At 44.1% G+C, this 25,981-nt stretch overlaps 1 non-coding gene across 1 annotated transcript; it reads right to left on the bottom strand.

Moving 5' to 3' along the window:
- Nucleotides 1–14,862: 14,862 nt before the first annotated feature.
- LOC112206454 (small nucleolar RNA U13) lies at nucleotides 14,863–14,965 on the bottom strand. The gene has a single exon (XR_002940823.1). It is a non-coding gene; the product is annotated as a small nucleolar RNA U13 (small nucleolar RNA).
- Nucleotides 14,966–25,981: the final 11,016 nt, after the last annotated feature.

Below are 25,981 nucleotides of genomic sequence, written 5' to 3'. Positions count from 1 at the left end.
CCTCTTGACCTGTAATCTGAAGATTGATTTTGCTGAAAGAAAGGGCTGAATTGCAGGTCAATACCTTTTTTTAAGAACCTTCTCACTTTAATTAATTGTCCTTACAAAGTCCTAGATTACAGCTGAGGGATAGGTGATAAGAAAGTAATGAAAGTGCAGAGCGTAGGGAGGAGGTAAGCTCTGACAAGATTATGGGGTGCGGGAGAGGAGGATTTGGGAAATAGACTGAGAGGAAGCAACGTCTTGGGTGGTAGCAAAGGGATGATTTCCTGTCTGTCTGTCTACTTGTCTATCCATTTGACAGCACTGTCTCTAGGGCATTTTTTTCAGGGGTGCTGGACACAGCTCACACCATCACCGTTATTTATAAGACACACGGTTATTGGAAGGAGCTCGGGGTTTGCAACCACACGATCATGCTGGCAGCTCCAGGTCTGTCCATTGCTCACCTTGGCTTGCTTCTCTGGTAAATGAGTATAAGAATTTCTACTGCATAAGGAAGCTACTTGGCTCTATAGCAAGCAGGGGCTGTGGATGGGCCAGGGAGGAGGCTGGGAGACAACCCAGGGTCACACCAAAGTCATGCCTAGCGTCTGCCTCCTCCCTGAGCTCCCCGAGGCACAGTGTGCTTCTCCTGCCAGGTAGGGAGAAAGCCCACAGGGGCTTTGGAAGTCATTACAGTGGCGCTCTTCCACAGAGTCTTCATGCATTCTTTCTGCTTTTCTGTTTCTTTCACTTCCCTTCCTTCAGGGAGGGTTGGGTAATGAAGTGCCAAGAGTAGAGATCTTTGAAATCAGACAGCCACCATCCAGCTCTGCCTGGCTTTGTGAGCTTATGGAAGGCATGCATTCAACAGAAGACACGCATGCCAAAGCATGCTAGGAGTTCTGTAAACCATGCAGGAAAACTAGATGGTGGTCACTAGCCACTGGAAGCTAGACTGGAAGGTCAGCAAAGCTTTCTCTGAGGAAGTGATATTCAAAGACTGAAAAGACAGCTGGGAATCAACCAGGACACAAAGAGGCAGGGAAAGGAATGGAGAAGAGTTCCAAGGGAGGGAAGAGCCTGCTCAAGGCCCCAAGCAGGGCAGAGGCCAGTGTGTGAAAAGCTGAAGGCCTTGCCAAGCAGGACTGGCAGAAAGGAAAGTGCAAGAGATGAGGTTGGAAACTAAAGGAGCAGAGGGAACATGAGGGTTTATAGATGCAGTAGAAGTTGGTGTCATATCTAAAGGGCAAGAAGAAGCTCTTCACAGATGGTGACTTCTTTTTTTTTTTTTTTTTTTTGTTTTTTTGTTTTGTTTTTAAAGAGGCAGAGCCTTGCTCTGTTGCCCAGGCTGCAGAGCAGAGGCACAATCATGGCTCACTGCACCCTTGAACTCCTGGGTTCAAGCAGTCCTCCTACCTCAACCTCCTGAGTAGCTGGGGCTACAAGCACATGCTACCATGCCTGAATAATTCAAAAAAAAAATTGTAGAGATGGAGTCTCATTATGTTGCCCAGGCTGGTCTCCAACTCCTGGCCTCAAGCCATCCTCCCACCTCGGCCTCCCAAAATGCTGGGATGACAAGTGTGAGCCACTGTGCCTGGCCTCTAGAGACTTCGGTGCATCAAAGTTTATGGTTTCTACAAAGGCTCTCTATTAAATACCAGAGATATAAAATTAACAAGTCCCTACCCTTGAGGAGCTCCTAAAGTTGTGGAGTATCATCTTTATAGATCTAACATATAGTCACCCACAGTCTTTGCTTGTTAGATCTGCTATGTACTGGGCTCTACACCAGGAGAAAATCCAGCATAATCTATGCCCCACAGGGCTTACTGCCGAGTGAAGACACAGACATTGAACAAATAACCCAACAAAGCTATGGGACATTTTAACTATAATCCAAGGCCATTGCAAAGAGGAGTAGAGGACTTTAGGGAAAGCACAGCGTGTGCGAAGGCCCCGTGGCAGGAGGGGTCCAGATGCATCTGAGGGGCTGCAGTGGGAGTGATGAGAGGTCACTCTAGGAGGAAGGTTGGGGGCAGACCCTGCAGGTCTGCTGGGCCTTGTGAGTAGCCCTAGACTGTGGTCAGAATCCACAGTGCGTACAATGCACAGAGGGAGCAGGGGGAAGAACGACCCCAGCTGGAGGATGAGGGAAAGGCCCCTGGACAGGGATCTGGGTTTAAAGGATGCCTTGTCACTCTCTCAGCCTGGTATAGAGAAAAGTATATGAACAGCAGGATCAGAACATGTTCAGAAAATTCCTGTGGCCGGAGGGCCAGAAGGTGGGGGTGGAAAGTGAGGTTACAGAGGGAGGCAATTGGGGTCAGATCCTGAGAGCTTTCTAGACTAAGCCAGAGCAACTTGGAAAAAAGGATCCACCAGCTTCTCGAAAAAGCACTTAGCCTGTGAGTGCCAGGGCAGGCCTAGAATTCAGGTCCAAGGGAGTAGCTTGTCCAACATCTTCTCTTTAAGCGGAGACTGAGACCCCTTCCAGCTCTGACATCCTCTGACTCTCGAATGTGATTTGCAGACTCAACCATTGCACCCTTGGAGACTGCTGTTGGATAATTCTTACACAGTTCGTGGCTTCAGTGACAGAAGTGTGATCTGTCAAAGCTCTGGGCACCAGAAGCTGGATGTTGGCAGGGCCATGCTCCCTCCCAAGGCTCTAGAAAAGAACTCTTTCTTCCTCTTTCAGATTCTGGTGGCTCCAGGTGCCCCTTGGCTTGGGGCAGCTTCTCTCCAGTCTCTGCCTCCACTTTCAATGGCCCTCATTTCTTCTGTGTCTGTTATCCTGGGATTTATGGCCCATAAATTAAACCAAAATGATCTGCTTCTCTTGAGAACCTTAACTCAGTTACATCTGTGAAGACTTTTTGCAAATAAGATCACACCCACAGGCTCTAGAGATTAGGACGTGGGCATATTGTTTTAGGGGCCACCATTAACCCACTACTGACCAGCCTCAGAGTCTACCACTAGATTGTTTTTCTGCAAAGGTGTTCACGTAGTCTCATAGGACTTTCTAGTATTTTAAACCTTTTTGTTGTTGTTGTTGTTTTTGAGATGGAGTCTTGCTCTGTCATCCAGGCTGGAGTGCAGTGGCATGATCTCAGCTCACTGCAGCCCCCATCTCCAGGGTTCAAGCGATTCTCCTGCTTCAGCCTCCTGAGTAGCTGGGATTATAGGTACATGCCACCACCCCAAGCTAACTTTGGTATTTTTGGTAGAGAGAGGGTTTCATCATGTTGACCAGGCTGGTCTCGAACTCCCGACTTCAAGAGATCTGCCCGCCTCGGCCTCCCAACGTGCTGTTAAACTGTTTTTTAAGATCTTTGTTTATGCCAAAGCAAAATGAGAAAAGGGGAATTCTCCACAGTGGCAAAATTTTTACTACAAAATTTTCACTTGGATTCCCTCTACACCCAAGTCCTGTGCCCATACGTGGGTTGTGAAGGTCTGGCCACAGTTGATTTTCATCCAGCCTCAATAACAAATACTGTGCCACCTCTGTAACCAAATGCAAGGAGACAAGAGGCAGGAAGCCTCATGAACCCACTGGGATTTCGAGGCGCCTTGGTGCCCACTCCCGAATGAGAGTCTCAGCGAATGCTTGTTGGCTGCGGGGCTTGAATGCATGAACCCTGCTTAGTGAGGCTTCCCTCCCTTAACCAGCACTCCGTGGTTATCTGATGCCTTTCTCCACAATACCTGGTTCTGAGAAATCAAATTAAATATAAAGTCCCTCTGCCGCTGAGCAGTTCATTGGAACCCTCCTAATAAAAATTCTTTTGAATGTGCCACTCAGCGGAATTCTGTGTAATTCTAGACAAGAAAAATTATTTCAGAAATATGTTTCTGTATTCAACGGTGTAATGAATACAATCCTTCTTATCACCCAGCACCGAGATTGCGGGTGTGACTGCATGTTAAAGACTGTTTGTAAAAGGGGCGCCTTAGCTATCCTGGCAGCACACCCAGCCACCGGTCCACGTGGGATCTGCCTTATCTCCTTTCTACGGCAACGATTGTGGGAGAGGAAGATAATGAGGTTTTTTTGTTGTTTTTTAAAAACCATGTCACAAAAGGTAAATAGAAACTTAAGCCCCAAAAGAAATTTCTCCATTAACACAACTTCTGAAAACATTCTGTACAAAGAAGTCTGTCATGCTACCTCTCCAAAACCCTTGCAGAAGAAAAACGTGGAAATTCATCTAAAAACAAAGTTGGAGTGTTCCTTGTGGCTTGTTCAAGACATCGTTGTCCTCGAAAACTCTTCAATCTTCTCAGAGGCCAGTCTGGATGACTGAGGTTCACATTAGACACTATTTGAAAATGAGGACTGTTTCATTCTGCAGACCTTACACTACACATAACAATTAAATATGATGTCAGAGAAGAGTGGGAGAAACAGAGCCTGCTGAGCCAACTTCAATGAATTGATAAAAAAGACTACAATTAATGCCACCAAAATTTATATTTCATGTTAAAATCATGTATTTTCTTACATAGGTTAAACATATTCCTTACAATGTTATTTTCCCCTTCTACAGAGAGCACACTTATGGCTAATCAAGGCTGAGTTCTTAGTGCCTGATTTTTCATGTGCATAGATTCATATGTTTCTCAGGTTCCTAAACGCCAGAAGTCAGAAGCCAGAGCACTTGGAATGTGAACTGAGCTCACAGATTTACCACTGCCAGTCGAGACATTCCAACATGTTTTCCTGACATATCTGTGTCAATTGTCATCTCTACAATTAAAACTATTTTAAAACTAAGTTCCCTTCCTTAGACTGTTTCCATCACTGCCAATCTCAAAAGAGTCACTTGAAGCATGATTCAAATTTTAAAACATGTTAGGGCCAGGGAAGTGCCTCAAAATTGGTGTGACCTGCTCAGGCGTGGGAGCTGGGTTCAGAGCATGTGTGAGCCCTGCCTGTGAGCAGTGTACCCTCATGAGCTCTGTGGTTCCAGCCTTTCCTGCAGAGCTGAGTCAGACAGACAGCACTATGCAGGAACTCCTTCTCACACTGGAACTTTGCCAAAAGATACTCACGGGCTGGAACTGCCAGAGTCACTTTTTGGCTTAGAATATCACACAATGTCCGTATGATCATTTGCACAATGGAATCTATGTTGTGGAACAGCCAAGGTAAAAGAGGCAGATTCAGCAAGGGGGACTCTCACTCTGATTCATAAGCACTTGGCGTTTAATGTAGAAACTCTCTTGGTCCAAACTCTGCTCTCCTTTGACTCCCTGATCAAGTGACAGGCAATGCATCCTCCTCTCTGTCCCACCAAACCACAAAGAACCTGTTCATCCCTGAATTTCTCCACATTCCCCAAACCTGGCCAAAGCCTTTGGGTCAGAACTTTCTCCTACTATACCTGCTTTCTAGCTCCCCTGCTTCCCATTCCTTCCCTTGGTGCTATGATCTTAGTTAGATGCCGGCATGGGCTTCTTTTTGATTAAAAACCAAAGGCCACCCTTATACCTCAGTGTCTTTCATCATCTCCCAACTCCCTGCCAGAGCAAGTCCGGCCTCTTGAGGGTGATTCCTGTCTTTGCAGCATCTGGTCTCAACCTGCTCCCCCAGCCTCCCTCTTTGCTCCCCTCTACCAACACGCCATGCCCTTTCTCACATGAGCATGGCCGTCTCTGAGCTCTAAGGAATACAAAGCCTATGAACACGTGAGCACAACCCCAGGTATTCCCAGCTACCAATAATTAAGCAGGTACTTTGTTAACCCTGACAACAGCTATGAACAAAGCTCCAGTACACAGAAGTTGCAATTTCCTGTCTGTGTGGCAGATATGAGCTGCTGTTAACATCTGTGCTAATTATTGAAATGTGCCCTCTCCATTCTGAAAAGCATTCTTTTTCTCTTTTTTAATTTATTTTTTATTTCAATAGGTTCTTAGAGAGCAAGTGGTGTGTGGTTACATGAATAAGTTATTTAGTGGTGATTTGTGAGATTTAGGTTCACCCATCACCCAAGCAGCGTACACTGTACCCAGTGTGTAGTCCTTTATCCCTCACCCCCTCCCACCCTTTCTCCTGGGTCCCCAAAGTCCGATGTATCATTCTTATGCCTTTGTGTCCTCATAGCTTAGCTTCCACTTGTAAGTGAGAACATACAATGTTTGCTTTTCCATTCCTGAGTTACTTCACTTAGAATAATAGTCTCCAATTCCATCTAGATTGCTGCCAATGCTATTATTTCATTCCTTTTTATTGCTGAGTAGTACTCCATGGTGTGTGTGTGTGTATGTGTGTGTGTGTGTAAGTATTATGTAACATATGTGTGTGTATATATATATACACACACACACACACACACACACACACATACCACATTTCCTTTATCCACTTGTTGATTGATGGACATTTGGGCTGGTTCCATATATTTGCAATTGCAAACTGTGCTCTGGGCAGCATTTTCATGCAGACTCATGGGGTCCTGCTGGCTGCCCAAGCATGACATGCTTCACTTCTCATTGAAACTCAACTTCCCTTCCAGCTGACTTTCTGCACATTGAAGGAACCACTGAGTATGCATGTCAGAAAGTGTGCTCCATGGAATGCCAGTTCAGCTGCAGGCTAAAGACTGTTTATTGAGGCCATGGACTATTCACTTTTCTCTCTTTGTAATAAGATACTACTGGTTTGTTTTTCTCTAGGATTCCTAAAATCTTTAAATCAGTTTTTAAAGGCTGGGTAGCAGGGCATTAGAGTGTGTAAACTTTCCCAAACTTTGCTGTTCTTCAGCCTCTGCTGGTGATACCCAGGCAAATAAGGTCTGCAGCAGACCTCCAGCAAACTCCAGCAGACCTGCAGCAGAGGGGCCTGTTAGAAGGAAACTAACAAGCACAAAGGAATAGCATTGACATCAACAAAAAGGACGTCCACTCATAGGCCTCATCCAAAGGTCACCAACATCAGAGACCAAAGGTAGATAAATCCACAAAGATGGGGAGAAACCAGCACAAAAAGGCTAAAAATTCCAAAAACCAGTAGGCCTCTTCTCCTCCAAAGGATCACAACTCCTCGCTGGCAAGGGAACAAAACTGGATGGAGAATGAGTTTGATGAATTGACAGAAGTCGGCTTCAGAAGATGGGTAATAACAAACTCGTCCAAGCTGAAGGAGCACGTTCTAACCCAATGCAAGGAAGCTAAGAACCTTGAAAAAAGGTTAGACTAATTGCTAACTAGAATAACCAGCTTAGAGAAGAACATAAATGACCTGAAGGAGCTGAAAAACACAGCACAACAACTTCATGAAGCATACACAAGTATCAATAGCCAAATCAATCAAACGGAAGAAAGGACATCAGAGATTGAACATCAACTCAATGAAATAAAGTGATAAGACAAGAATAGAGAAAAAAGAATGAAAAGAAACGAACAAGGTCCCCAAGGAATATGGGACTATGTGAAAAGACCAAATCTACATTTGATTGGTGTACCTGAAAGTGACGGGGAGAATGGAACCAAGTTGGAAAACACTATTCAGGATATCATCCAGGAGAACTTCCCCAACCTAGCAAGACAAGCCAACATTCAAATTCAGGAAATACAGAGAACATCACAAAGATACTCCTTGAGAAGAGCAGCCCCAAGACACATAATCGTCAGATTCACCAAGGTTGAAATGAAGGAAAAAATGTTAAGGGCAGCCAGAGAGAAAGGTCGAGTTACCTACAAAGGGAAGCTTATCGGACTAACAGTGAATCTCTTGGCAGAAACCCTACAAGTCAGAAGAGAGTGGGGGCCAATATTCAACATTCTTAAAGAAAAGAATTTTCAACCCAGAATTTCATATCCAGCCAAACTAAGCTTCATAAGCAAAGGAGAAATAAAATCCTTCACAGACAAGCAAATGTTGAGAGATTTGTCACCACCAGGCCTGTCTTACAAGAGCTCCTGAAGGAAGCACTAAACATGGAAAGGAACAACTGGCACCAGCCACTGCAAAAACATACCAAATTGTAAAGAACATTGACACTATGAAGAAACTGCATCAACTAACAGGCAAAATAACCAGCTAGCATCATAATGATAGGATCAAATTCACACATAATAATATTAACCTTAAATGTAAATAGGCTAAATGCCCCAATTGAAAGACACAGACAGGCAAATTGGATAAAGAGTCAAGACCCATCTGTGTGCTGTATTCAGGAGACCCATCTCATGTGCAAAGACACACATAGGCTCAAAATAAAGGGATGGAGGAATATTTACCAAGCAAATGGAAAGCAAAAAAAAGCAGGAGTTGCATTCCTAGTCTCCGATAAAAGAGACTTTAAACCAACAAGGATCAAAAGAGACAAGGAAGACCATTGCATAATGGTAAAGGGATCAATGCAACAAGAAGAGCTAACTATGCTAAATATATATGCACCCAATATAGGAACACCCAGATTCATAAAGCAAGTTCTTAGAGATCTACAAAGAGACTTAGACTCCCACATAATAATAGTGGGAGATTTTAACACCTCACTGTCAATATTAGACAGATCAATGAGACACAAAATTAACAAGGATATTCAGGACTTGAACTCAGCTCTGGATCAAGTGGACCTAATAGACATCTACAGAACTTTCCACCCTAAATCAACAGAATATACATTCTTCTCAGCACCACATTGCACTTATTCTAAAATTGACCACATAATTGGAAGTAAAACACTCCTCAATTTTTCTTTAAAGTAGCAGTCACACTGGTTTTCTACAGAGCTTATTTTGGAACACACCATCTTAAGTTTTCTGTTGTCATTCCTGTAGGCATCCTGTAAAACCCTGCCATCAAACGTCATTCCCACAACATTTACTTTTCTGTTCCTGGATCCATTTTTCAAGTGGGACATCTGGCCGTTTGCTGTCTGTATTAATTTTCTGGGGCTGCCATAACAAAGTCCTGCAGTCTGGTTGGCTTAAAAAGCAGAAATTAATTTTCTCACCATTTTGGAGGCAGGGAGTTGCAGATAAAGATGTTGGCAGATTGGTTTCTTCTGAGGCTGCTTTTCTGGAATTGTAGATGGCCATCTCCTCCCTGTGGTTTTCTCCCTGTGTGTCCAAATTTTCTCTTTCTATAAAGACCAGTTATAATGGATTAGGGTCCACCCTAGTAACCTCATTTCAGCTTACCTCTTTAAAGACCCTGTCTCCCAATGCAGTCACATGCTGTTATGAATTTTTGGGGGATAGCCCATAACACTGCCAGAGCATTGCAGTGCTAAATAGGGGGCATTGCAGGCAACATGAATAAATCACTAAGTTCAAAGTTTCAGGATGCTGTAAGAAAATACATAATCAAAAATACATATGTAATCTGGCTAGGTGCAGGGGCTCAAGCCTGAAATCCCAGCACTTTGGGAGCCCAAGGCTGGTGGATCACCTGAGGTCAAGAGTTTGAGACAAGCCTGGCCAACATGGTGGAACCCTGTCTCTATTAAAAATCCAAAAAGTATCCAGGCATGGTAGTGGGTGCCTGTAATCCCTGCTACTCTGGAGACTTAGTGGGGAGAATCGCTTGAACCCAGGAGGTAGAGGTTGCAGTGAGCTGAGATCACACCACTGCACTCCAGCCTGGGCAACAGCGCAAGACTCCATCAAAAAAAAATACATATATAATCAAAGTGTTCAATCATATAGGAAATTCCATTGGAAAAGTGGATTCCACAAAGAAAAGAATTTCCTGGCTTTGGTGGATGTGGCAGGAATAACATACACAGCAGCATGTTTTTATGGATCAGGGTTTCCAAAACCTAAATCAAAAACAGAAGGTAGTGGATTATCTACCTCATCTGAAATACACATCACCTAGTCCTCTTCCTTAGAATACACACAAATCACACTCATACATACACACACTCATATATCCTGCTGGAATTTAATTTTTGAAATTTCATGTAAATTTTTCTAAGAACTCTGACGTCTTTTATCCTGGCTGGTTTCTAATGCAATCCTATTAAACAAATACAGATAAGTTCATTATTTTCCATTGACAGATAAGACCACTCAAATTCAAAAGAAATTAAGTGATCTTCCTACAAGATATTCCCCTCTCGGCTCTTTTAATAAATCTATTAGGATTCTTTGGGTAGCAAATAGTGCAAACCCAATTCATATTAGTTTAAGTAAACAGAGAAAAAATAAGCTTATGTAACTAAAGACCAAGGGTAGATCTTTTTGACCAAGAGGATAGCTAGGTCCAGGTTTGGAAAGGACATCATTAGAAATTAGTCTCTCTCTGTCTCTTGGCTCTGATTTCCTTGATTTGTCTTCACTTTCAGCTAGCTTCTTGCCTCTTGGTGACAAGATGGCTACCAGCAGCTTCAGAATTCTCTCTTCATCTGAGCAACCTCAATAGAAACCATGTGCCACTCTCCAACATAAAACATACTTTGTTTTAGAGAAGAATTTAGTGAAGGCTGTTTTTTTTTTCTCATAGGCTTTTTTGATGGATTAATACTCTTTGTTGTTTAATGATGTAGTTGAATTTCTTTTTGTCTTCATTTGTCTATTCCACAACCATGGCAGACATCACTAGTCAGTCATGGAATATTTGTTTGCTGCTTTCTTTTGTTTTTTTTTGTTGTTGTTGTTGTTTTGTTTTGTTTCTTTGAGACAGAATCTAGCTCTGTAGCCCAGGCTGGAGTGCAGTGGTGCGATCTCTGCTCACTGGAACCTCTGCCTCCCAGGTTCAGGTGATTTTCCTGCCACAGCCTCCCAAGTAGCTGGGATTACAGGCAGGTGCCAACATGCTTGGCTAATTTTTTTATTATTAGTAGAGACAGGGTTTCACCATGTTGGCCAGGCTGGTCTCAAACTCCTGACCTCAAGTGATCCACCTGCCTCAGCCTCCCAAAGGGCTGAGATTACAGGCGTGAGACACCGTGCCTGGCATATTTGCCATTTTCAATCAGTAAGATCTGGTGTGTGAGTTGAAACCCTAGACCTCCTGCCAGCAAGGATGCACATCCTGGTGTCATTTTCTTCATCATACTCTTTTTTTTTTTCTTTTTGAAAATTCATCAATCACTTGAATGTTTTTTCCAAAAGTCTCTCTGGCTGTTGATGATAAGTATTTCCCCAATAAAACCTAAATGAACCAAATAACAGTGAAGTGACTCATTGGAGCATAGCTGGACTCTTTTTCACCCTCTCCTTGGCCCCATCCTCTCCCCAGCAGACCAGGAGCTTAACCCTAAAATCCAGAAAACTCTGCAGAGCCATTTGCCCCAGTCCATACTGACTAAGAACAGGCATTCATGATAATGATGTCTTTTAAAATTAGAGCCTGAGTATTTGCTGCTACCAAATATTCAGCATAATAGCATTTGAAAGACTGCATCAACTGACACAATTTGGGCTTTTTTATTGAGACGGAGTCTTACACTCTCGCCTAGGTGGAGTGCAGTGGCACCATCTCGGCTCACTGCAAGCTCCACCTCCCGGGTTCACGCCTTTCTCCTGCCTCAGCCTTCCGAGTAGCTGGGACTACAGGCACCCGCCACCACGCCCGGCTAATTTTTTGTGTTTTTAGTAGAGACGGGGTTTCACCATGTTAGACAGGATGGTCTCGATCTCCTGACCTCGTGATCCGCCCTCCTTGGCCTGCCAAAGTGCTGGGATTACAGGCGTGAGCCACCACGCCCGGCCCAATTTGGGCATTTTAAAGGAAACACTGTTTCTAAGAGTAAAATAAAGCAATCAAGCCCAGTGGGGACCTGGTGAGAGCATCGTCTGTGTCTTCGGTGGGAGGGTCTTGGCCAGGGCTGCAGGAGGCCAGCCTCTGCTCTCAAGTGCTTGAGATCCTGAGTGAGAGGCAGGTGAGCACTGGGTCCTCCGTAATGCAGGTGGCAGGGAGAGTGACAGGGGGTGTCAGCAGGAACACAAGGCAGGAGGCCCAGGCAGGAGCGCACGTAGTGGAAGTGCACAGGCAGGAGGCAACACAGTGGAACTTGGTGCAGGGAATGAGGCTTCCTGCAGCTGAGTCTTAAAAAGTGAGTAGGATTTGGACAAACCAGGGAGCTACACCGGGCAGGGGGCCTCATAGCAGTGATGCCAAGGGACCTCCGTCTGGAGTGTGTTCCCAGGTGAAGAAACCAGGCTTCATTTCTGTAGGCAGAAGGAGCCTACAGTGACTGATTGGAGGCATGACTGTGAGAAGAGCGTTTGTGAGGGCTCTGAGAGCGGTGCTTTCTATCCATCACTTAACTTCACTGCCTCTTTCAGACCGACGTGTGTGCTAAGCTGTCATTTATTTACTCACAACTTCCACTGAGCGCCCGTCTGTGCCTGTGCTGTGCTCTGTCCATGAGGCAGGCACGGGCTCTTTCTGAGGTCACGTGGGTGTGAAGGACCTTTGGGTCTCACACACTTTGCACAGCTCCAGGTCCAGGGTATACACCTATAATTATGTGTTGAATAAATATCTTCATACCATGTCTTCAGATGATCAGTCAGACAATCAGACCTATTGTTTATTTCTCATTTTGTTACCCACATGACAGGTGGGTTCAATGGCTTGGCAGGTGACGTCCAATGACGACAGCCAAGGCAGGTGTAACAAGGGGATTTGATGCCTTGCAGCAAGTAAGGAGGACATCGGGGATAGTTCCCAAGCAGTGCCTCCCAGAACAAAGGTGAAAGCCTGGCTTTTATTGAGCTGAGTCATTGAATGTGGAGATGGATTAAAGCCCATCACTGATCATGTTCCACATACCTCACATGTACAGAAAACGGTGCATGAGCTCCTCCCTGGGTGGAGATTTCAGTATGCTAACAAGGGGAGTTCTTCAAAGTTCATCTCCAACTCAGGCATCTCTGGGTCAAACCCATTTTTGTTTTCCAGGGCTGAGATTCTTCCTGGAACTTTTTGAAACAGCAACACTGGGTGCGGTCTTTACCAGTGGGAGCTTGTTCACAGTGCATGCACAGAAACCTGTAGACCATGGGTTAGGCTCTTGCAAGACTTCCCTGAAAGATCGGACCTGGTCACTGACAAGATTTGTCTGCATTTCCCCATGACAAGAAAGTCCACTGTATGATGAAGCTGGTTCTCCAAGGCAGACTAGATATAGAATGGTTCCTGGAAGAGAGAGCTTGGGAGCCACAGCTTGAAAGATACTTCAGAGATCTCATTGTGATTGCCTTCCGGCCATCTATTCTCCCTTCTGCTGCTGCCAGCATCTCAATTTGCCTTGAAGAATCGTCCTCCTGTTGGTCTCAGACAACGTGGGTCTGGTGCCCAGCTCCTTCCTGTACACACCAGCTTGAGCAGTTGACAGCTGACTCAAGACAACAGCTGTGCCATTCCCCTGACCCTTGTGGCTGGTTCTGGAGTGTGCATGTTAAATAGGTCAGTCTACTATGGACCAATCCCACACATTTTTCTAGAACTGGGAAAAGGGAAATTATCTTGTCTTAGGCAGTAAGGCCTCTGGGGTGGACTCCCCCAGAGTGTGGTCAAGTAGTGAAAATAGAACCAGGAGATGGAGGGGGGCAGGGTCTGATTAGAGCTGGGAAAGATCCAGGTGGTTGGCCTGATGTGACAGTTTCTAAGTACTGAGGACAATTTGTAGGTAATGAGGAAGTGTCCTCCAGCTATGCTGTAGCCCCAAGCAAGCTATCTGGTTCCCAAAAGCATGGCAGACCAATAACTCCTTCCAGAGTGGACCCAGGGAATACTAGACGGGATTCACTGAAGGAAGCACCACACTGAGTGACTTCCATCCCAAAGGTGCAGTAATGGCAGATTTGGCAAAAAAATAATTGGAAAAACAGTGTCATGGCATCTCAAATTATTCCACATCTCTCCATCTCTATCACCACCACAGGCATTCAGGCCACTGTTGCCTCGCCCTGAAAGTCTAAAACAGTCCTCAGTTTTCATCCATATCCTCCTGTCTTCCATTCTCCACAGTGCATCCAGAATCATCTTTTTAAAATACACATTCTGTTAAGTCACTTTCCTGCTTAAAACCCTCTCATTCAAATGAGATGACTTCTCATTCAAATGAGAATAAAATCCAAATTTCTTACCAAGATCTGTTTGGTCCTAAAAGACCTGTCCCAAATCTCCTCCTCTACCTCATCTCATGTGACTAAAATTCAGCCACAGTGGCCTTTATTTTGTTTCTCAAACACATCAAGCTCCTTCTGATTCCAGGGCTTTGTTCTTGTGGTCCCCATCACCTGGAATATACTCTCTCATACTTTCCTCATAGCTGAATCCTCAACCTTCTGTCCCAGATAAAATGCCACCTCCTCGAAGAGTTCTTCTCTTGCCACCATATCTTCTCTACCTCAATCAGTTTTTAACCTAGGCAACCCTGATAAATTACTTCGTGACATTCAAACATGTATCTATAGAGGCTCTAAATAACTGAAAGTCAGCTACACAAGGGCAAGGATCTTGTCCATCCTTGTCTACAGCAGTTTTTTGAGCTCCTAGAATGAGCGCCATGTTCTGTATTCTGTTAGTATTTGTTAGATAAGTGGCTGGATGGATGGCTGGATGGATAAATGGTGATTGTCCATGGCAATGTAGTTCCTAGATGCTATGGAAAGCAGCCAACCTCAACCAGAAGCACTGGACTTAGGAAATTTTGAAATCAAAGAATCTCCAGCTCTTAGAGCCACAGAGCACTTGGCAAGAAACAGGTTTCTCAGCACACAGAGTACCATCAAGTATAGAAGCAGACAATTCAGATGAGAGCCATCTTCTTCCATTGCAATGAGATTAAATCTCCTAGTAGGGTCAAGTGCAAGGCACCTTAGTCTCTCCCATCTGCTTGCATTGAGATGATGACTAACTTTCAAATTGCCATGTTGTGCAACCTGTCTTATTCTACTTCACATGCGATGGGTTATGTGCTGGTGGCATGAGAGGGTTTGAGGGAGGCACATCTCACACATGAGTATGAAACCCAATCATCACACTTATAAACTATAGAGGGATCAAACTATTGTATTTTGGAAGGAAGGGAATAACTTTGGGAATCAGTAAAAACCCAGCGTGTGCTTCAACTGTGTGTGGGCACTTGTTTTCCCCACTCCAATAATGACCCATTCTGGAATAATCTGAACACATTTAGCTGTGCACTTCACCTGGCAGACACCAGACAGCCATGGAGTTCAGACTCCTGACACAAGATGAAAGTGGTTCTGATCCTGAATTCCTTCCAGCAGTGACACTCCCGACATCGTCAATCACTCAGACCCAGAGAGTGGGCAGAGAGCTTTGGGCTAAGGTCCTCGGCAGTCCTTTAGCTGATGAATGTGTCTGTGGGCTCAGAGACATTTTCTGTGTGTTCTTCTTTTTTTTTTTATCAAAGTAATACATTGAATGGTAAAAAAAATTCAAAAGGTTATTATGAAAGCCAAATTTAATGCACTTCTCCCATCTTATGTCTCAGAGATAATTTCTTTAGATAGTTTCTGTCTTATTTCCTTTGTTCTTTACCTCCATTGTGTGAAATAATATGAATGTATATCTGTATTGATTTATTAAATTGAGGCCAGTCACAGTGGCTTACACTTGTAATCCCAGCACTTTGGGAGGCTGGGGCTGGTGGATCGCTTGAAGCCAGAAGTTCAAGGCCAGACTAGGCAATATAGCAAGTCCTTTTCTCTACAAAGAAAAAAGACTTTTGAAACATTAGCTAGGCAAGATGATGTGCACCTGTAGTTCTAATGACTCGAGAGGCTGAGGCAGGAGAATTGCTTGAGCCTGGGAAGTTGAGGCTACAGTGAACTGTGATGACAGTACTGCACTCCAGCCTGGGTGACAGTGAGACCGTGACTCTAAGAAAAAAGAAAAAAATAAAAATAATTTAAAAGATTTATTAAATTTAGAGAATATCTATTGACTCTCAACAATAAGAAATAAGGACTTAGCTCACCAGTACCTCTTCCTCTGTTTCTCTTCTTTATGTTTAATAGTTGTATTATTTTTAGCTCTTCCATTGATTACATTGTTCCCCACATTTTATTGACTCTTTTCAAACATACACAAAGTTCAAAGAATTTCACAGAGAACACCCATACTCACACCACATAGATTATTTCATCAACATCTTACTCTAGTTGCTTTATCGCACATCTTTTCATTTGTCTGTGCCTCTGTCATCAATCCATATTAATTTTTGATGAGTTTCAAAGTAAGTTGGAGACATCAGTGCACTCCACCTGTCAACACTTCAGCTTGCAATACTGATCCAGAGTTCAGAGTCAGCCATGCAGTCATCACCACAATCCAGTCTTAGAACATTCCACCACCCCACGCTGAGGCAGGGGAATTGCTTGAACCCAGGAAGTGGAGACTGCAGTGAGCTGAGATCATGCCACTGCACTCCAGCCTGGTGACAGAGAGAGACTCTTTCTCAAAAAAAACAAACAAACAAACAAACAAAACTTTCCAATACCCATTTATAGTCAATACCACTCTCACTCTCAGCCCAATCCTTTTCCTTCTTTATCTTTTTGAAATGAAATGTGTATAAAATTCAATACACGGATCTTAAGTGTACTCTCAAATGAGTTTTGACAAACGCATATTCCTGTGTAGCCGAAGCCTCTATCGAGGTACTGAACATTACCACTGCCCCAGGGTTTTCTCCACGTCCCTACACTGTCCCCAGCACAGAGACAATGACTGTTCAGATTTGTTCCATGGTAGATTAGTTTTCCTTGTTCTATAACTCATACAGAAAGAATCTGTAAAATAAATAATGTTTTATAAACAGCATTTCTTTTTCACTCAGCATAATGTTTTTTGAGATGGTTCATGCCACTGCCTATGTCAGTTGTCTATCTGGTTGTTTACTGGTGGACTCATGGCCTGTTTCCATGAGTTTTTGCTCATCATAAATAAAACTGCTATAAACATACTTGTACAAGTATGTTATTGGCAGACATATGTTTTTATTTCTTGCAGATATGCACCTAGAAGCAGAAATGTTGTGTGTATTTAGCTTTATAAGAAACCACCAGAACATTTTTCCAAAGTGAATGTACCACTTTATGTTCCCATTAATAATGCTTCAGAATTCTAGTTCCTCAATATCTTTGCTGATATTTTACTGTTCTGGTAGTTGTGTCTCATAGTTTTAATTTGCAGTTCCCTGTTGACTAATGATGTTAAGTGTTTTTTTGTGTGTTTATTGGCACTTGTGTTTGTGTGTGTGCCTGTGTGTGCATGTGTATGTGTGAAGTGTCTGCCTATGCCCAAGTCATAAGGTTATTCTCCCATAATTTTCTTTTAGAAGTTTTACTTATTATATTTTTAAAATATAATATTGAGATATAATTTCTATGCCATAAAATTGTAAGTGATCAATTCAATGGTGTTGGTAATTTATAGAGCTGTGCAACCATCACCACAATCTAGTTTCAGAACATCCCTGACATCCTAGAAATGTTCTCCTACCCATTAAAAGCCAACATCACTCCCATCCCAGCAGTAGCCAAGCACCACTCTGCTTTCTGTCTCCATACATTTGCCTTTTCTAGACATTTCCATTTACAGGAATTTACCCAAGAAAATTAAAACACATGTCTACGAAAAGACATGTAAGTAAATGTCCATAGCAGCATTATTCATAACGGCCAACAGCTTGAATTAACTTAACTTTAAATATAATTCAGCGCTATTGCTTGCTCCAGGAGTTCTCTGCCCTCCACTTTCTGGATGAGAATCTCAGCACTTCTAACATTTTCTCTGCCTTTTCCATCAACTCCAGCCTCTCCCTCCAGCATCCATCCTTCATCAGCCATGTTTCTACTTTTACATCTGAAGGCCATTCACACTTTAATGCATCTTGGGTTTTTTTATTTGTTTGTTTGTTTTTGTTTTGGAGACAGAGTGTCACTCTGTCACCCAGGCTGGAGTGCAGTGGTACCATCTCGGCTCCCTGCAACCTCCGCCTCTGGGGTTCTAGCAATTCTCCTGCCTCAGCCTCCTGAGTAGCTGGGACTACAGGTGCATGCCACCATGCCTGGCAAATTTTTTATATTTTAGTAGAGGTGGGTTTTCAGTGTGTTGCCCAGGCTGGCCTCGAACTCCTGAGCTCAGGCAATCTGCCCTCCTCAGCCTCTCAAATGCTAGGATTACAGGCTTGAGCCACCAGGCCGGGCCTTAGTACATCTTTCCACCTCTATTAAGTCTCCCATTCTTTGCCCAACTGTGTTTCTAAAATTGAAATCTAATAAACAATGTTTGTAATATTAAGGCGGTATAAGCACTCATTTATGCATTGAAAAGTGCCAGGTGGTGCTCCAGCTGCTGAAGTTACTGTGATGAACAGACAGGAGGAGTCCCCTGGGAGTGAGGGGTGAGATGCAGACAGTAAGTGAAAAGACAGGGGGATCACGCAATGGTTTAAAGAAGTGTTGTGCTGTGGAGAGTAGGGCTGCACGTCACTCTCCCTGGGTCCAGCTACTTCACTCCTGTACCACAACTGGCTGTTCCCAACACTAAGGTCAAATGGTCTTTCTTCTTCCTCTTTATTAATTGCTTAAAAGTATGCTTCATTTGGTTTGTTTCATATTTGGACTTAAAGTCGCAGATATATTTTAATAGGCAATTAAAAACTTAAAGAAAAATGAACAATAACAATAAAAAATCTCTATCCCATTCTATTTTTATTTTGTTTTTTTCTAGCAGCCTTGAACTCCTGGGCTCAGGAGATCGTCCCGCCGCAGTTTCCTGAGTAGCTGGGACCACAGGCATGCACCACCACACACTGCTAATTTTTTAATTTTTGTAGAGATTTTTTAAATTTTGTGGAGATTGAGTCTTCCTATGTTGCCCAGGCTTGTCTTAAACTCCTTGGCTTCACAAGGTGTTGGGATTACAGGCATAACCCACCATGCCCGGCCTCTTTTTAACTTTTCTAGCATCTAAGGTTACTCATGAGAAATACTGCATTTTCATTCCCACTCTTCATAGGTGAATTTATTTTTGTCTTTCTGAAAGCTTTTAAGATAGTCTCCTTATCTTTCATGAGAATGTGTCCAGACGTGGGACCTTGGTAGACACTTGTTAACTTTTTTCAGAGACAGAGTCTTGCTCTGCTGCCCAGCCTGGAGTGCAGTGGCACAATCATAGCTCACTGCAGCTTCCAACTCCCAGGCTCAAGTAATCGTCCTGCCTTCAATCTGAAAATCAAGTGTTTCAGCTCTAGAAAAGCCTTTTCTGATATTTATTTGATCATTTTCTCCCATCCATTGTCTCTTTTCTTTTGGGGGCTTTGATTAGATATGGGATATTCTGCACAGTTTTCTCTCCCTATTTATTTTTTACTTTTTGATCTTTATTCCAGAAGATTCTTCCAACTTTACTTGCCATATTTTTCATTCCTTCTCATTATCTGTATTTGATTTACCAATTTCAGTTATTCTTTTTATTTTATAGCTAATACATGTTTTGAATCTTGTTGAGTAAATTCGGAATCACGTTCTCTTTTCTTTTCTTTTCTATTCCCTTAATTGACTACTGTCTCTGGGGTCATGTTTTCTATTTGTGCATTTTGGTCCTTCCCTTCCTGCTTGCCAATTCTCCTCCTACAGTTGGTGATGCCTGGGTGGCCCCGCACTTATACAGTGTCTGACTAGGAGCTCTGTGTAGGGTGGGGGAGAATATTAGAGTCGAGTGTCAGGCCTCTGTCCATCCCTTTCCTTGCCAGAATGAGGAGGGTGTCACACTGGGCTGCCATTGTCCACCCCAAATGCCTTTGCATCCACCATGTATCTTTTCAATGTTTTTAGAGAAAAGCCATCTTGGGCTTTGCTAGAAGCAAGCTGTCCTTACTGAGTGTCCTCCTCTGGGGACCAGTGGGTGGGGAAGGTAACCTGCTGGTGTACTATTGCAGACTTCTAAGAATTCTCTTGATCCCAGCCGCTCCCGAAGGACCCTGAGCCCAGTCTTGTCTGGGGTGCTGGAGGACAGACTGGCTTTCATCTTCTCTACAGTCCAGTTGCTTTTCTAAAATGCAGCTTTCTCTGTCCATTTCATTCATGAACTTGTTACATAAAACTGTTTGTCTTCTAAAATTTGATGATAATTTTATTTGTGATTGCCTTTTTCTCTTTGCTGTTTACTCCCTTTTCAACAGATAATTTTTATTTTAGCAGTGTCCCAAGGAAGTCATAAATAAATGAATACTCACATTCTCCCTCCGGGAACCTGAAGCTACTGAAATGCGACAAGAACAATTTCATCGACACAACTGGAAGATTGTCGTTGGGGTTCCAGGCATAAGCAACATATACAAAATTTACACATTTTGTATACATAAAAATGCCTTATCTTTAACATGCATTACCTTTAAAAATTGCTTTATTTTCTCTGGTGATATTAATGTTTTCATACTTATTATCAAGTCTTTCTTTTAAACAACAGGTATGCTTCCTTTGATAAGATAAAAAAAGAGCCAGGCAACTGAACTTGTTTCTGATTTTGCCTTGGCTACCGGGAAGTGCTGTGTTATATTTAGTGTACAATTACAGAAATGATCTCAATCTCTCAACTGTAATTCTGCTTTTAAATATATTTAATCTCTCAAACCAATGACATATATATATATAGCATATATAGCTTATGTCATTATTTGAGAGATTAAAAACATATTTAATACATTTATGTAATTTTGAGTTAATCTCATCTTTTAAAAAATAAGTAGAATACAGGCCAGGCATGGTGGCTCACACCTGTAATCTGAGCACTTTGGGAGGCCAAGGGGGACGGATTATGAGGTCAGGAGTTTGAGACCAGCCTGGCCAGCATGGTGAAACTCTGTCTCTACTAAAAATACAGAAATTAGCCAGGCATGGTGGTGAACGCCTGTAATCCCAGCTATTCAAAAGGCTGAGGCAGGAGAATTGCTTGAACCCAGGAGGCAGAGGTTGCAGTGAGCCGAGATCGTGCCACTGCACTCCAGCCTGGGTGACAGAGCGAGACTCCATCTCAAAGTAAATAAATAAACAGAATACAAATTGTAAATGAATAAAGTAAACTTAAATGTGCTCTTGATCTCCTATATGATGGAATAAAGGAATTCTTAGTATGAATGGGGCCTGAGCCTAAGCACTGTGCACAGCTGCAATCCAAGTACAACTGGTAAACTGGTAGCCGGGCTTCCTACGTGGCCATTTTTCAAGGTTCCAAGAATCTTTCTGCTAGAGTCCCCACTATAGGGGAGAGGGAGCCAGGCATGGCAAGATCACCCAGTAAGAACACTCTTGTGTTCTTGGTTGTTTTATAGGAGAAATTCTGATGGAGTGTGCTGTCTGTTATGTAGATTATCTCCCAGCCAAACTCCTCAGGGATTCATAATTTAGAACTACAAAGACTAGAAAGACTGTGAGCATAGCAGAACTATTTCATTATAAACTCAGATTCTCATGCAAAAGTAACACTATTGGGTCCCTTAGTAGAGGTTAACCAAAAAAGGAGGAAGGTATAAACATAGAATTTGTCTGGGCTTGGCTTGCTTTTTTAAAAATTATATTCACATTGCCATGGTTTGGGATGAAAGTGTTGGAGTGAAAGTCTGTTTGTTCAGCTGGACACCTTGAAGGAGAGGTGAGCCTGAACTCTGACACTGGATATGCATACATTGACATTTGAGGTAGCTTTCTCCATAGCTTTGGAGAATGGAAAGGTCTCATGTGATTCAGGGATAATAATTCTGTGTTCCCAGGGGAGACCCGACGGAGAGGGGAGGAACAGAGAAGGAAGCCATACATATTTCATGGTGTCGCGGCTAGGGGCCAGTGGCCGTTTTCCTTAACCATATGGTGGATACCATTTTAAAATGTTACCATGTCCTGGAGCCTAAGTCAAGGAGGACAGGCTTCTCTATTCTCTCTCTGTGTAGTGGCCTCAGTGTTTCTAGCCATTCTTTCATGGGGATGGCACCCCTCCAGAGCTCCTGGCTTTCTGTGGGGTGGGCAAGAGAAAATCTTAGCTCCAACTGCGCAGCTCTCTCAGGCCCATGGCTTCATCTCCCTGAAGCCATGAAAACCTAAGCTCACTGGCTGGGGAGACTGGCAGGTCATGGTTATAACTTTAGTTTTAGTTTCTGCCCTGGTTTTATTTTCTGGATATTTGTCTTATTGTTGTGTGCTAATTTATGCATTTGAAAACTTGGTTTGTTTTATGCATTTTATCCAGCATTATTGGGAGTTTGTTTTGGAATAAGCCTTAGCAATAATTTTTATTTAGTTAGTTGGCCGCTGTGCTGATAAAGGGCTCTCCGTGTCCGCAATGTGAACCTTGCCCTATAGCTCCATGAAAACTGCTTCATCAATGTCACCAATCACCTTTACTTTGGCCAAATGTATGGACAAAAAGCAAAATGTCCCTATATTTTTTCCCTCTGCAAATTTTTGACACTAGTGACTACTTTCTTATTCTTGAGGAGTTTTACCATCTTGCTTTCAACATATGCAAATGCTTTTCACATTTATGCCTCTAGCCAAGACCTTAGCCGTGAGCTCCAGCCTTGCATATCCGACCGTCTCTTTGACATCTGTACTCAGATGTTTTAGAGACACCTCAGAATACCATGTCTGAAACACAGCTTCTGTAGTCCCTCCCTCAGTGCCAGGACACCCCAACCCCCAAACCTTTACCTCCCTTTTTATCACATCTCAGAGAATGGCACACCATCTACTACTCACTTAAACTAATGGTGAAATGTACTCCTTGGTTATTTTTTTCTGCTCCTCCCTCCCAATTTCCACCAGCCTAGACAACCCTGTCTTTTTTGTTTTAATGTGCAAACTGTATTCAGATTTCAAACTTAGCCTTGACACCACACTTCTCTATCTAGACTGCAGCCCCTCTTGTGTAAGGCGCTCCCAGCCCCTGCATTCTTCCCCCGGTCATCTTCTGCCACACTCATGCCTTCTCTCCTTCTGTGTGTCCTCCTCAGAGGAACCAGGGGACCTGCTCATGGCACTGAGCACTGCAAATATTTCTTTCTTTCAATAAAGAAAAGAGATGTATTTCTTATATTTCTGGAAGCTGGGAAGTTCAAGGCGGAGGAGCGGCCTCTGGGGAGGGTCTTCGTGCTGGTGGGGCCTCTCTGCAGAGTCCTGAGGTGGCACAGGCCTTCACACAGCAAGGGGGCTGAGTGTGCCAGCTTAGACATCTCTTCCTCTTCTTATAAAGTCCCAGACTCATCATGGGGGCTCTACCCTGATAACCTCATCTAGTCCTAATTGCTGCTCAGAGGTCCTGCCTCTCAGCATGGTTACAGTGAGGATTATGTGTGCACATGAGACTTAGAGGGGGCATTCAAACCACAGCCTTCTGCCCCAGCCGCCCACAACTCACGTCCTTCTCACATACAAAATAGATTCATTCTATCTCAGTACTTCCAAAGCCAAACAAACAAACAACAAACAAAAAAAGCAAACAAACAACAAAAAAAGTGGTCTCACTCTGTTGCCCAGGCTGGAGTGCAGTGTCACAATCATAGCTCACTGTAACCTCAAATACCTGGGCTCAAGCAATCCTCCTCCCTTGGCCTCCTAAGCAGCTGGGACTACAGAAACATGTCACCATGCCCTGCTATTTTTTTTTTTATTTTTTGTAGAGACAGGGTCTCACTAGGTTGCCCAAGTTGATGCTGAACCCCTAGGCTGAAGTGATCCTCCCACCTTGGCCTCCCAAAGTGCTGGGGTTACATGTATGAGCCATGGCAGCCTGCCCAAAAGTCCTAATTTATTCCAGCATTAAGTTGAAAGTGCTAAGTCCAGAGTCCCATCTGAATCTGATGTGCGTGAGACTCAAGGTTCAATTCATCCAGAGGCAAATCCTCCTACTGTGAGCCTGTGAAATCATACAAGGCATCTGCTTCCAAGATACAATGCTGGGATGGAATAGGGCAGGGTATTCCCACCCCAAAAGGCAGAGATAGTCAAGAAGAAGGGAGTGACGAGCCCAAGCAAGTCCAAAACCCAGCAGGGCAGACACTAAATCTCGAAGCTGGAGAATCACCTGTTTTCACTCCCAGTCCAGCATCCAATGCACTTTGGGAGGTTTGGGCCCCCAAGGCCTCGGGCAGCACCCTGCACCCCCGCACCCCATCATGGCTTTGATGGACTCCATGTTCCTGCGCCCATGGGCTGGAATCTTTCCCATGAGATGCTGCAAGCTGGCTGCTCTGCAGTCTGGGGGTCCCTGAAGTGGCCCCCCTCCCATGGCTCCACTAGGCATTACCCTAGTGGGGACTCTGTGGCAGCTCTGACCCCACCTTTCTGTTTGGAATTGCCCTAGAAGGGGCTCTCTGTGGGGGGGGCTCCACCCTTGCGGCAAGTTTCTGCCTGGCGACCCAGGAGGAAAGCCCCCACCACTCTTGAGATCTGCACGCCTGCAGAATTAACACTGCGTGGATGACGCCAAGGCTTATCACTTAGCAGCTCAAATATTTCTTAACTGCAGTCAGAGCTGAGTCCCAAATCCTCGCAATTCCCCTTGTGCGCTGCCTGGCCTGACCCTCCAGCCTCTCACTCCACAGGCCAGCCACCCAGCTTCCTTTCCATCCTCCTCAAATGCGCAGAAGCCTGTCCCACCCCAGGGCCTTTGCCCTTGACATTCCTGGGAGAGTGGGGCTCTCTTCCAGCCCAAATCCTTCCAGGCCCACCTTTTCCTCCCGTTTGGAGTTCACCATAGAATTCCCTCCCCGGAGTCCTTCCCTGACTGCACCATTTGAAGCCGACCTACCACCATTCTGTGTTATCATAACACCTGTCTATTTTTGTATGTATTCATGTGCATTTCTTGTGCGTTGCCTGAATCCCCACTAGTATATTAGTACCGTAAGCACAGCGGCATTTTCTTTCTTGTTCTTTAATCTGTGCCCAAGACTGGCACTTAGCTGCTCCTCAACAATGTGTTGAATGTGTGACTGCTGAAAGGACAAACGGAAAATCAGGGCCCATTGAGGATCTTTCAGTGCACAGCAGGCACTTTGCTGGGCGCTGCTCAGCCTCCCTGCAGAGCAGCTGTCTGTGGCTGGGAGGAGTTGCCCTCAGTCGCATTTCATCTGAGCTCCTGGGAGTGCTGCTCTTTGCAGCGTCTCTGATTCACAGAGCCCCAGCTGATGGGAGCAGAGCTGTTCAGAATGAGAAACAAAGCGCAAAGCTGGAGACTGCACCCACCAGGCGTGGGGCGGGAGCTTGCGGGCCTCCACTCCTGGCCCCAGGAGGGTGGCTTTGTGAAATTCCGACAGAAACGTGAAGAGGTTAATATGCCTTGAAAAGGAGGCCAGGCATTTTATTTTCCACATTGGACTATTTCTGAGAGTAAAAAGGGTACTACTAAGTATGCCAGAAAAATAGGCAAAAATTAGGGCTGTGCTAGGCAAACTCAACCCGTTATCACTCAGGGGAGATTCTAGCTGATTTTTAGAGAAGGAGCGACTGCCCTTGAAGTCTAAAAAGGCAACTCAGATCACAGAGAGCACGGGCTAGATGCCAGGAGGCCTGAGGTCGGCCCACGAGGTCTCACCTGTGAGCTGTTGTCACGGAGGGTGCCACACGGCCTCTGGGTTTCTTCCTTTGTAAATTGGAGATGATAATGCCTGCTCCATCTCCTCTCACCGTCACATGAGCTATAGCACTCCAGAAACTGTAATTGTTTTAGGAATTTTTGGTGGTATTGATATTTGTTATTGTTCTCAGTTTTCTTTAGCTCGAAATTAGAATTTTTTAACTTTAAAGAGAATTTTTTTCCACTGGAATTTCAATATTGCTTACATTATAAAACAGAAAAAGGGGCCAGGGGCAGTGGCTCACGCCTGTAATCCTAGCACTTTGGGAGGCCGAGGCAGGTGGATCACCTGAGGTCAGGAATTTGAGACCAGCCTGGCCAACATGGTGAAACCCCGTCTCTACTAAAAATGCAAAAATTAGCCGGGTGTGGTGGTGGGCGCCTGTAATGCCAGCTACTCAGGAGGCTGAGGCA

This window comes from Pan troglodytes, chromosome 20 (assembly GCF_028858775.2).
Source record: "Pan troglodytes isolate AG18354 chromosome 20, NHGRI_mPanTro3-v2.0_pri, whole genome shotgun sequence".
NCBI classification, from domain to species: Eukaryota; Metazoa; Chordata; class Mammalia; order Primates; family Hominidae; genus Pan; species Pan troglodytes.
This window is presented reverse-complemented; position numbering and strand designations above follow the sequence as displayed.